Here is a 14,105-nt window from a genome sequence, read left to right on the forward strand (position 1 = left end):
CAGACAGAACAAATTCAAACTAATTTGGATGGAGTATAAAATATACCTCTCCTCAGGGCACAGTCTTGCAAGACCCCCAGAGACTGAACTCCCATTGATTTCCCTTGACTTAAAAGGCACAAATGATTCGCATGACCAGATCCAGAATGGATAAAGATGGAGAAGAGCAGTGATTCTGATATCATCCTAAAAGCCTCTCTGGCCCTCACTGTACAAGCCATCCTTTGATTCATCTGTCACAGCTGTATCTAACAGAAGTATTTACTTTCAAGGATCTTCCTAGCTTATCATATTTTACCTACTGATTCCAAGCCACAGCCTAAATGTCATCTTCTGTCTCTTCCAGATGTCTGTATTCCTCCAATATCTTGTTGTCATGTCACATGTAATGATCAGAAGGATCTCTTAGTTCCCCTTTTCTCTATGGACACTGCCCAACACGACAATAATCTCTAAGCAATACTCTGTGGCCAATGAAAGTGAAAAATATAAAAGAGAAAAGCCTAAAGAAAAGAAAAAGTATTATTCTTCCTTCTCAAATCAAAGTTTTATCTGTCTGGGAAATAAAAATAAAGTTAGATCTGACTTAGTCCTACCCAAACTGATTCTCTTGTGAGATTTAACACTGACTTTAACAATATATCCATGCTCTATTTTTTTTCCTTTTTATTTTGTTCCCTGATAGCAGACATTAAGAACACCCTGCAGCTTTACATAAAGACAGCATGTGGCATTTTATGGTTACCTAGATGATGACTATGTTGGTAGTCTTTCTGAGAATTCTAAATTCTCTGTTATTCCACACTGTTGTATTTACTGGGTGTATTACAAATATGTTATGATGCTGGTGGATGTGTGGCTTTGGTGATGGAAGGTGCTTTTCTCATGCCTTGGGGAATATGGGAGAAAAAAATGTATGCTAGATGCCAGTCTTAAAAAAGTTAAAAGTTTTGGATTTTTTTTTTGCTGTTGCCTTGTTTGGCTTTCTGTTTTTCATGCAGAGGAAGAACATTCATCAGTAGTGCCTCTTCCAAAGCAGTTCACATGAGCCCACAGACCCACAGCTCTCCATGTGATTAATTCAGTTATTAATTTGCTTCTTTAGAAGAATCTGTGATTGTGTCAGTGCAAACTGCTTCTACCTTGTACCTTCTGTTTTAATGTACAGATCATCACACTAAAAAAAATTACTCTTACTGTCTCTCATATTACTTCTTTCATGGTTTTGTTTTACCTCGTTCATCAGATATCTGTGAGGTGTGAAATGGTGATGAGAAAAAACTTTCCAGCCACTCATGCTCCTGTTGCAAATCAGGACTCTGAATGAGAGACCCAAACATTAAAAGAGTAGGCTTTGCCATACTTGGCTCTCCTGCGTAGCTACAAAAGACAGATTAAACTTTATTGGATCTGTTTGGCTCTGTCCTCTCATTGCAGGGAACATGTGGCATTGATGTTCTCACTCTTTTTGACAAGATCCAGCTAAAGAAGCTTATTTAGCAGCAGAGGATAATTCAGGGAAGAAGCTGAGAAGAGCTCAGTCCTTTAGCAACTGGATATTATGCCAACAAATAGTCTGACAAGAAACCTTGTCAAAATGAAGCTCGTGTAGCTTGAAGTGTCTGTCTACATTCATCCTTTTTCTCATCTTTGTCGTGCCTCGTTCTAAATAGGCTTTAGAACTAGGGAAAGTACTCATGGCTTCTGGAACAAGTTTTTCTGGGCATACTGAAAAGCAGGAGTATGATTATCTATTGCAAGATTTGAAACATGTACCTCAGGTACAAAGGAGAGACTGGAAGAATGAAGGAGAACCCTGCATATGTAAATATATACTTGCAAACACACACACAAGTGCCTACTAATACTATAAATGTTATATAATATGCTGGCACTTGTTCAAAAATTTGAGGCGTTGGCATTATTTTAATCATTTTTTCCATTGAAGTAAAGAAACTGCATGTATAATTAAACAGTTGTATTGTATTGTAGAAATAACCATGTAATGACATAGTTAGGAATTCTTGGTTTTTCATGGTAATACCAAATATAATTACCATGTAATCTGCAGAAAGCAAACAAAGCTGTAATTATTCTATAATCCAATTAATTACAGGGTAGCAGATTGGTTATTTCTTCCCAATAAAGCATACATGCAAAGGAAATTAACTGGTAGAGAAAAGATATTTTTCCCTTGAAGAAACTTATGTAATTAATGAAAAAAAAAAGGTTTACTAGAATTTCATGTCAAAGGACACAAATATACCTAGCTGTGGACATATCTCTGACCAAACCTCGCTGTGTATAATCTGGCATTACTCCATCAGCAGAAATACCTTCTTTACCGTTTTCTTTTCTTTTTAGCTGCTAGAACTGTAACCCTTCTATTGGAGTAACACCATGTATTTGTATGATTCTATAGGAAGACACTGAGGTAAAATCACAGGAAAAGGAATTCTTATATAAGTATTCCCAAAATAGGCATTATGTGGGTTTGGAAGCCTAAGCTTCCTTATGCCACCTCCAGCAGTCATAAGGATGAGCCGACTGTGTCTGTTCCATCCTCTGCCCTGACAGCAACCAAATCATGTCCCTGATTTGGGCTGAAACTGGTTCCTTTCATTTTAGTAAAGTGCCCACAAAAACAACTAGAGAGTCCTTTTGGTTTTCCCACAACTGAAACAATTATTTCTACCCCGAAAAAGGGTTTGAGGTCAGATCATCCCCTAGACAGCAATGAAATATTTCTACAGGCTGTACTTAGGGTAATTCGTGACCTCATCCATATTCCCAGTTCTATAATTCCAGTTAGTTTAATATTTTTATTTTTTTTTTTTTTAATAATCTTGTGAAGCATGCCACAGAAATCTGGCAGGAGATTGATGAAAGCCTGTGCTGTATGAGCCAAGGGGGAGCTGAATGCAGCAGCTCCCATCCATTCCTGCTCTAAGTCCAAATGACTGTACAGCCGAAACATCTATGTCCAGCTTGAAACTGCCTAAAGAGCTTGACTACCATATGATAAAAAATATTGTGTTCCTTTATATATTATTTAAGGGCAGTTTTGAAAAGGCTTTTGATCCTGTGAGCTATTTCTACCAACCTGCTTCTGCCCCAGGTATTTATTCTAGCCCACCAGCACTTCCAGACTGCTTAAAAGGTCAGCTGTGTTATGACAAGGTCAGGTCCTAAGCCAGCAATGCTCACTTTTGTGGGCTGTGTAAGGCTATACAGAAAGTCAAGACAAAGTCACCAAAACTCATGATATTAAGATATTGTCCTCAAATTCTTTCCTGCTCATGTCTTTGCTTCAGAAGTTTAATTGCTGCAACATCAGAGACATGGTTACACTTTGTCCCAACAGGGACTGAACTCCACACTTGAGGACAGCCCCATGGTCCCAACAGCCCTTGGTCTGTAGGGTGTAGACAAACATCTTCTTGTCCATGGTGCAGTTTTGTGCAGTGTCACACTCTGCTGCCAAAACAAGAAGCTGCAATTCTTGATTAGCACCATTAGACTGGCAGGGCACTAGAGGAAGATCCAAACTACTCTAATTTACCATGCAAACAAAACTAGTCACAGAATTCATTGGATTCACAGTGGCCATTGGATTTACAAATTACTGTGTTACAAATAAACATTTTTCCCTACTCCTGCCTGCCCAGCCTGCTCTGATCTCCTTATTTTAACTTTGCACCACTCTAATCCTCAGTGTTTAGTTGTTAATCCTTCTCAGAACAAGATGAAAAATGGTTCAGTAAAGCAATGTTTGAGGGCATGCAAACAATTATACATCTGCCCTTAGCAGGTGCTGTTTCTATTTCTGGAAATTGTTTAAAGCTCTTCAAAATATTAATAGATGAAGAGTACTCTTTATGGTCTCTTTCCTCATACACAGCACCTCCTTAATGAAAAATACATTCCACACTAAAGGAGTCCTGGGGATCAGGTTGTCACTTAGAAAATTTGGACTTTTCTCATTAGATATAAAAAAAAAGCTCAAGACATCTCTTCTATTTTGATGCAAATATAATTTTGAATGTGCATAATATTTTATGCACATTCATTTTAGAGCGTGAAACATACACACCACTTGAATGAATTGGGACAATAGAGTTCTGTCTCCTACAATATAAGTGTGAATTTCTGGGGAGGGGGATAGGAAGAAGCAAATTTCAAGGCTCACACACTGCTGTAATACTTTTTTCCTATCTGTTTTCTGAGAAAAGTTTAGAAGATTAAAGTGAGGGAAGGTTGTTACACAGCAGTAGTTCTAAAGGGAAATGCTTACAGCGCTGCATTAGACAGTCTGCCAGACTCACACTCTCTTTTGCCCCAAGTTTTGAATTTATGGATTTTTGATTTTGGTTATAGTACATCAGCCTGGATGTGTGGAGTTGATTTTTTTGTCCCTTGGTCACACTCTTGTAAAAGTTGCGATTGGGGAATCACACCAGTGCAGAATAAGTAGTAAGACTCATTCCTGCTTTAAGACCACCAGTCCTCTGATGAATGGCTTCTCAGAATGGAGAAGGAATCTCTGCCTTTTGCATGCTTCTTTTTCCCTTTTCTCCTCAGGGAATTAAACTTATGCAAACATGTGACATCTGAATGTTCCCTCACCCTTTCATTTCACAAAAGATTTTTGAACCTACCGGGCAATGTCAGCCAAATTTGAGAGAAAAGTATTGAGTCTCAACAAATTCCTGCAATTTCTGTTCTATTAAATTCTAAATATAGCAGCTGGGAAGGCTGAGAGATTGTACTGGTGCCCCTGTGGAAGATAAGGCTACAGCTTGAACTTATTTTCTATTAGTCATGGGAGAAGCCATATGGGCAAGAGACATTGTGAGTATCAGGGCTGGAAAACCATCAGATAGGTCTCACATCAGTGAGTACACAGTGAGTGCACAGCCCCACAGGGAAGCAGGTTTCATTGATTCCCCTTGCACCACAACTTCTTGATCCCTGCTAGAGCTCAGGTTTTAGTCTGACACAACAATCTGTGAAAAAGCCTCTTGGTATTACTGGAGTGAGAACACACATGGACTGATGCACTGAAAACACTATCAAATAACACTAAAAGGACATCATGGTGACAAAATCAAGCTCTAAAGATATTGGGAATGATGTGCACATACATACAACAATATCAGTATGCGGGGAAGGGCTTCAGTTTGATTCAATAAAACTTTTTACTTCCATATTTGATACAGCCCTGCACTAGTATTTGGATCCATCCATCCATCCATCCATCCATCCATCCATCCATCCATCCATCCATCCATCCATCCATCCATCTGTCCATCCATCTGTCCATGCATCCAAGACTTGTCTTCTTTTAACTCTGTTTCTGCATTGCACTCTAGAGTAACCAGCAGCTTCACAAGCATAGAGCCCATGGCACTTCCTAGCACCTTGCAGAACAGATGTTATCATCCCCATTTTACAGCTGCAGGATGGAGGCACAGAGCAGCCAGCTCTAATCCCAGGTATCTGAAATAATTTTGTTTGGGGATTTTTTTCTTGGGTCTTCTTATTCAGTATCCAGCCTCATCTCACCACTTTCTACATTCAAATCACAGCTCAAATTGACTCCTGCTACAGCTGTAAGAACTCAACATCTCTCAAAATTTGGCCACAGATGAACTGTACTGGACATCCAGAACATGAGAAACTCACCCAAAAGGCCCAGCTGTGCTGAGTCTGACGATCTGCCCAGTTTTATAAGGCAACAGAGATGGAATCCAGCTCTCTTAACCACAGGATGTGGCTATTTCTACTTTTGCCCCATTGCCTCTGTCATTTGTCTTCCAGCATTGGAAAAAAAATGGGGTGAGGTTCTGCACAGAGAAGAGCTTCACTGATTGCACAGTACTAACTCACTCCCGGGGTTTGGCACAGTGAATAAAGCAGGGTTTTAATGAAGGATGATGAAAACTTCCTCATCTGAAATATTTTAAGGACACTATCACTATTCAGATGTGTGAAGCTGCATATCACTGCAATACAGTGTTACTGCATGTATGTATTTCTTAAGGATGTTAAATCTGATTTGCTTTGCCACTTAAAATGAATATTCATGTTTAGCATGAAATAATGATTTTTAAACTCCATGCAACAAACCCCCAAAATCTTGACGACAGGAGCACTTAGTGCTCTGCAAATTGAATAATGTGAATTAGTGAGAATGGTATTCCACTGTACAGTGTCTGCTCATGTGATTAAAGACTTTGCAGTGTAGACAGCCTTATTAATACTACATAGGCAGAACAAACCCCTAGTTTTTAATACTAAAATTCCTTTATTCAATATAGTTTCTGAGTGGAACTCGGAATAAAAAACTTAAATTATCTCCTCCTTTATCTTTTTCCACACTTCCGTCATGTAAAACCACATTGACCCCACCCAAGGTCAGCAGGAGGGTTCAGACAATAGATATTTTATTATTTTTCTCCAACTGTTGACAGCTGGAGACTTAAAAAGCATCCTAAAGCCATTGCACGGACATTGGTCAGCCAAGGCAAGCACTGATCTCTGCAGGAAAAGTGTGGAGGACTGGGTACTCATTTCTTTGCACATATAGAATGAAACCTTGCCAGGGATACAGTTCAGGGAAGACTGGTTAGAATATTGTTAGGACTCACTGAACTCAGTGCTTAGCATGTGCTTCTGTGCTTTGATAAATGAACTTCTGAGTAGCAGTTCTGGACTCAAACTACATCCTGAAGTATCCCTCAGCCTGCCTAAAGTCACAATTCTCTGAACCTCTTATTACCTAAATGTCATACTTTAAATCTTACTTAGAGGGATAAAAATAATATTCTCACAAAATCTGACATTCTAATAAAATATCAACCATGTAAGCTTTGTTCTTATGTTGCTGGCTTGGATACTAATTTTCTATTGCCACTGAGGACTTCTGTAGAGAAGCCAAGTTAAAGATGCATTTTGGATTCAGTGAAGTCTTAATTCAAATGGCACCTGCATGTGCATACCCTTCAATTTTTTGAACAGCATTTGTGTTTGTCATGAGGGAGCACATGTGCCCACTGCTGTGGGGACAAAGCAAGAGAAAAGTTGGTCCAAGACTGTTGAATTATTCTGAATCTAAATGTAACATTAAAATACATTCCTATGTCATGCAGGTATAGCACTTGTCTAGACTTTCCAGAAAGGAATAAGGAAAGGGAAGATAAAAGATGTGAATAGAAGGGTGTAATAATAAACCCTAAGCAATAGAAAGCAAACAACTGACTACACATGGCTCCTTCAGATTCATTCTAACTCTCTTTGCCAATGCATCCTATTAGAGATCCTTAATTGATGGTTTATTGACACCACAAGCAGTAATGGCTCCTTTGGAGCTGTTACACTCAGTGCTGTTAGTGTCTATTTAAGGAGCTTTAATCTGCCAATTATTGGCATGACAGAAAGTAATGACTCCTTGGAAACCATTATGTTGTATTTTGTCTGGGCAAGTTTTTCTGCCTACACAAAGTGGTACTCTGTGCAATTCTGTGCTTTAATGATGAGTAAGAGTGCTGAAGATAATACTAAGAAATACTGCAACACTGAAGCACCATAACTTCAAAATCAATACTATAGGCAGCAAAATATCCACCAGTGGATTGTAATAATTCATGTTCTGACCAGTTTCATCTGCCTGTATAATGAAAACAAAATAATAGCTCCAAAGGAAAGATCAGTGTGTATTAGGTTCATATCAAGTGTGCAAGCCATAAAAAATATCTCAGTCTAATATTTCTGTGTTTGAGATGTAAGTGCTTCATCCCTAAATCTCCTGAGCAAGCACAGTGACAGTTAAAATGCCCATCACTTCTCAGAAGGAGATATGGAATAGCTGGTTACCACACCACAGCATGAGAGAGTGCCTGGGATTGAGACTTAGATGCAAAAGAGCATTTTCAACACCACTTCTGTGCTGCCAGTGCCAGCATTTGGGTAGAGGGTCAAGCACACCCTTAGGGAGCTCTTTCATCATAGCTATTCTGGTACCTCCTACTGCACTGTTGTTTGGCCAGCACAGCTGTGCCTGTGTCAGGAGATTTTGACAGCACCTTTATACTGGCCACAAACTGCTCTTTGCAAAGCCCTTCACCAACCTGGTGAAGATCTGTCCATCTGCAGTGTGGTACCACCTTCCCTCCCCAAGCCTTGCATTCCCATCTTCTCCTGTGTGACAGCTTTCATAATCAGGCATTTGGCTGTGAGCAAAAAATGATCATTTGGGGGGCAGGGGATGGGGATGTATGTATGTATGTGTGTGTGTGTGTGTGTGTGTGTGTGTGTGAATCCTTTTGTGCTGGATCAGCTCACTGATACAGCCAACTGCACAGCTGTGCCCTGTTAAAGCTAACACAGAGAAGGAGAGGGAACACACAGCAGGACCCCAGGCTTTCCTTGGCTTAAACTGCTTCACAAACCACATTCTTTGAGTGGTACATCCAGTGATATCTCATCCAGTGTAAAGATCACTGGTACAAAGTCATCAGAAGTGACAGCTTTGGCCTAACAGAGAAAGTCTACCCAGACTTTGGTTTTTCACATCATTCAGTCACAAAATGTTTGATCCATTATTAGACAGCAAATTTATTATATCATTGAACTGTGGTCTCAGCCTTAACCCCAAGCTACTTCCAGTTTGAAGAGGCAACTAAAAAAAGGCTGAAAGAAAGGATGTATTATCTATGCACTTTCAGTGGAAGATGTAAGGTCAAATGACCTGACCAAAACTGAACATCGAGTCTATGGCTGAGTGGGGAATCTAATCTGGATTTTGCAAATCTCACTTTGATGTCTTAACCATAAAACCACCCTTCCTCACTCTTATGCATATTCTTTTCATTTCAGAGCCAGCAAACTATAAGGCAGGCTTTTTCAAAAAAAGCTTTATCCTGTTGAAGTGCCACAAAACATGTTTGAAAATCTGACCTTCCTGCAAATGCTTAAATGGAAAGTGAAAAATCTGTCTCAATTTACATATGCAATGCATTTGGAAAATCAACACCGAATAGTTGCTTTAATGATTCACTGCTTAGGTAAAACTTTGAAGATGACCAAAGTTTGCAGAACCATAAAGCAAAGACAGGCAAAGTAGTGGGTACTCTGCCCTCTTCCATTTCTAGTCAAATACAGTTAAAAAGGAGATCCAATACCTAGTACCTATGTATTTAAAAAGTGGCAGAGTTTTCTGGCTTTCAAAGTATTGGCTTTTCTTATAATGAGGAAAATTAAGCATAGCTGTGATGTAAAATTTTCTTTTCTGATACAATTATCTATTGGCAAAACTACCACTTGTACAAAATAAGGTTATTCTAATGAATCTATTCAATCTAATCTTCATAATCATGGTATCTCCAAGGAAGAAAATTAATTGGACGAAGTTAAATATCCCCTTTTCATGTCAACAAAATTGGTTTTTCTGGGGATTAAAGGATTATCGTGGTGTTAAATCCCTAAAGAGGTTAAAAACACTTTATTATTCATTACAAAACACAAAGATTGGACTGCTATTTTGTTCTTATGTCAGTGTTTGTCATTTCATTGGAAGAAGGTAAAAAAGGACAGGAAAACACTAATGATTAAAACCCCAACTAATGCATAATTTTTAAAAGAGTGTTGAAATTAGTAAACTTTTGTTTGTCATGAATTATCAATCTGTTTAAACAATAAATATCTGCAGTTTTGGGGTTATATTAAATGTACCTTTAGATGAGAAACAGGAGATATTACAGAATGAAGTTCTTCATTGATATGTTAGAATTTCAGATAACTCCACAAGTATTCCCAAATAATTCTTTTCTTTTAGTTATCTTTCTTAAGGAATGAAGAAAATTGTCAGTTAACTCTGTGTTCTGAAGGAATTCTTACTGAGGGGAAAGTTCTTTAAATAGAAGAATTAATCCCCACAAAACACTTCCTTCATCATTCTGGGACTGATCTTGTTAAAGTCAGTGAGAGTCTTTCCAGTATCTTCAGTGAGCAATGGAACAAGTCCTAAGAACTGTGCTTGGTCAATATCATTAAAACCTACATTATTTTAATCTGTTACAGAAGCAAAATTTTGCACTAAGATGTTCTTTTGTTTGACATCCTTTATTAAATTTAAATAGATAAAATACTGCTTATGTTAACAGCTCCTTTTACTGTCCTTTTGCCACTCCTACTTTGGCTGAGTGAATAGCTCAGAGTTTAACAGTGCCAAAAGTGGGATCAATGTATGGATTTCCTGGTAGAATTCAAAGATGAGATCCTAAGGACTGGGAAGTGGGAATGTGGTTCTAAAACATCTAGTTTCATGGTGTCCTGTCGCAGCCAGAAGTATTAGTCAGTGGGCCAGACATATCTGTAGAAAGGCTTGCATTTTCTGAGTGCTCCTAGTGCATGAATAGATTCCCCAGACACAACCTCCCTGCCTCTGCCGCTATCCTCACCCCGAAAACAAAGTTCAAAATGTCTGTTTCCAGCCACTCAACACATATCATGGAAGAAGTTTGCAATTTAGTAGCTGCTCTGCAGAAACTTCACTGACACAAGTGAGTGTCACTTGTGACACTAACTAGCAGCATCTGGAAGAATTATCTTCAATCCAATCTGCCAGTTAGCAGTGATCCACACTGTAGGGAGCAGGGGGAGGAGGTGCATGTTTGTAGGCATGCCTGTTGAAACACAACACAGAGTCAGCTCTAGTCTTCTGATTCCTTCTTAGCTGAGGAAGGTCTGGAGAAGGTTCTTGGACACTGAGGAAGGTCTACATGGGAAAAGTAGAAAGACCTTAAACAGGGTGATGTTTGTTATCTGTTGCACTGAGGCTTTGGCTTAACTGGCTCCAATCCTTGGTGACAATACACACCACTCTTGAAGGAAAAGTGCTTTACAGCAGTACTTTATCTTCTGTAAATTTGCCCCAGCATCTAATCTGAATTGCATAGTAGAGACTGTGAACCCCCCTCCAATGCTTTATTGCACACACAGGCCCAGCCGAGGTGTAAGTTGAAGCCAAAATGTACCAAAAACCAGTTGCATAAGGAGTGTTTTAGAGAAAATTAACACTAACTATAAGGAGAGCAAAAGAGAACTCCAGGGGTATGGAATGGGGGGAAAGAATGTTTTCAAAGATTCAAAGGGAAATGGAGGATCAGCGAGATGGAGAGGTGGGAAGGTTGTTCCAGATGGCAGGAGCTGCAGAGTAGCTTGCTCAGAGGTGCTCAGTCTCTAAGTGAATACCCTGGGGTTAAATCTCCATCAGTATGGAGATTAAGCTTATGCTATGCTTTCCTCCCAGACCTTGCTGTTGCTGTGAAAGTATCACAGTCCCATTTCCTCAGCTGATGTCACTCTGATTAAAGCAGTAAATTCCTACATCTCCCACTGCTCAAGCTCTTTTCTAACTCCAGTGTCCATCTCAGCCAGCCTCATGCTGCCATCTCTTCTACAGAGGTTTTAGTTCAGGCTTCAGTTAGTGAAAAAGGAATGTCAAAGTACAAATAACTGAGAAATGAAAAAGTGGTGCCAAAACAAGAAAGCTGATCTTGGAGCATTTCCAAGCTGAACCAGAACAGGAAATTCTAAAAGCATCATAATAGATATTATTTTCTTGGTATCTCCTGCCAAATTTTAGCAGTCCAGTAAATAGGAATAAATTGACAAACTGAGAACTTATCCACTGAATGCAAGCTTTGACCCATATTAGTTATAGCCATCTTTAGTCAAAACTCAGCTTCACAAAACCCCTTGGGGCCTCTTTCAGTCCTGCTGCTTTGATGTCTGTATAAGGAAGATTTATACTTGCAGCTTCTGGAGCATCTCACATAGTTCAATTTTCAGCATTGAGTGAATTTTCCTAATTCACATCTCATTTATGATAATAATACCTATATAATATTATATGATATGCCTAATATATTGTACATATTATTATATAATATACTGTATTAATGAGGAAATCTGCACTCCTAGTCCCCTGCAGAGGAAAGTCTTTTCCATGTCTTTCGCAGCAACAAACTCTGTCTTTACAGCTTTGTTTCAGGAGACTGATAGCTAAAGGAAAGGGATGAGGCTCCATGGAAACTTCCCTTGTGCTGGCCATTGTCATCAGCGTGGTAAGTGCTGGATCCCTGGCACTCAGGGTCCCATACCTGCAATTATACCTCAGTGTGCTGCATGACCTGGCATGATGTTGAAACCAATGCTGACTACCCCACACACACAACATACATTTTGAACGAGGTAATTTCAATATTCACACCTTTTAAAGAAATGGAATAATTTTAGAGTGAGGTAGAGAGTAAAACCACTGATGTGTATTGAAGGTAATGCACATTCTTTGGCTCTTTGTTGTGCTCAGCTGGTGGTAATCAATGACCTGATACGATTAGTGAGACCTTTAACATTTCAGAAAGGAGTTTAGGAGCCATGAAAAAGTCTTAAAATTGACAAGTATTGGAGCAAGCTCACCCAGGGCAAGAGCATATTGCACTCATCTTTTGTTTATCTCATCCCTGACAGTAGATATCAAACTTGTAATGCATTTTGTAAAAATAATAAAGTATCAACACAATACTCCTACAAGCCTTTTCTTTTTGACTAATGATGGATACTCTTTTTAAATCAAAAACTATCTGGACTTGCAATGGAGAAAAATAGAAACCCAGAAAGTTGTCACTTGGTTTTAAAGTTGTGCTGGGTTCACCTAGCAGTGCTGATTTCATAGCAAAGAATAAGCAGTCATGAAAGAGAGAAGAAATTCTGAGGGTAAATATATTTGCTGGTGTATTAATGACAGAAATATTCTACAATGGTGATGGTTTCTGTAGTTTTCTCAAATTAACCCATGGATCAGCTGACTATCATGCTGCTTTTTCCAGAAGGTAGTGAGCCCTGGACACAGTGACCCCTTTCACTCTGCTCAGTTGCTGTATTCCAGGATTAGGCACATTGGAAATAATTCAGTACTACTTTCCCTGGCAAACAAGTCTTTTCAGTGCTACAGGAATAATATATGAGGATGAATAGAAAGAAGGTAGTTTTTCTGTCTGGAAACTGAAAAGAATTGTATGGGGTGACCTGTTTTTTATAGCTGCTTTGTGTGAATTTGGAGTGTACCAATTTCAGACTAAAAGTCTTACGGTGAAGCTGGTTTGAGATCAGGATTCAGAACAGCAAATGTCTAATGACTATGAGAAGTTTCAGTACCAGAGTGGTGGAATTCTCACAAGACAAACAATTGCAGTCATTGATGAGATTTGACCTCAGTACCTGCATTTCTGTGTAGAGACAAAAACAGTTGCAAGCACAAAATGCATGTCAACCCCTGTCAGCTGAATCTAGGAAATGTCCTGCTTTTGTCCATAAAGGGTGAGGGGTTTACAGAAATATTAGAGACCAAATTTCTGTGAGTTTGGGTTTGTTTCTAACCATACACTTTGCATTAAATAATTGGAAATGCAAAAGTAAAGGGATAGAACTTAAAAATTCCACTGATACTAATCAAATGATACTGATTCATATAACTATAAGCCAAAGGTTACAGCAGGATGTCATCTCAGTATAGTCTCTATCCTCACCAACATAGGAGTATCCAGCTCCTGGAGCAGGTGCTTCTGCTGCAATAGTTCCAGTCATCTTCAGGTATTCATTAACAACCTCTGCATTTAAGGAGAAACACTTTTTTTATGTGTTTGTGCCATGTAATGCAAAAGTTAAGTTTTGTGTGGCAATGAGAGTCTGACTTTTTCTTAGATTCTATTTCTGTAATTGAAATTTACTGCACTGCACTTTTTAATTGAGTTGTTCATGAGTGTGGGGTTATTTAGTTCACTTGCATGTAACAGGTTATGCTAAAATCTGGGCTTCGAAAACTGCAGAGGAATGTAAAGAAATGAGTCGACAATGTTGAAAACCAATTTTGTTTGTGTGAATATCAAATATGGAGAACTGTTAAAGAGGAGGTAGATGCAGGCAAGGTTTGTGGTCTATAAGTTTAATTTGGGGTAATTTTATCAGAAAGAAGAGAAGAATGTAGCTTTTCTCTCTAATTTATGCAGAATCAGCTTCCAGCCACCTGGAGTTAAGATGGT

The sequence above is a fragment of the Aphelocoma coerulescens genome, chromosome 7, assembly GCF_041296385.1.
Source record: "Aphelocoma coerulescens isolate FSJ_1873_10779 chromosome 7, UR_Acoe_1.0, whole genome shotgun sequence".
NCBI classification, from domain to species: domain Eukaryota; kingdom Metazoa; phylum Chordata; class Aves; order Passeriformes; family Corvidae; genus Aphelocoma; species Aphelocoma coerulescens.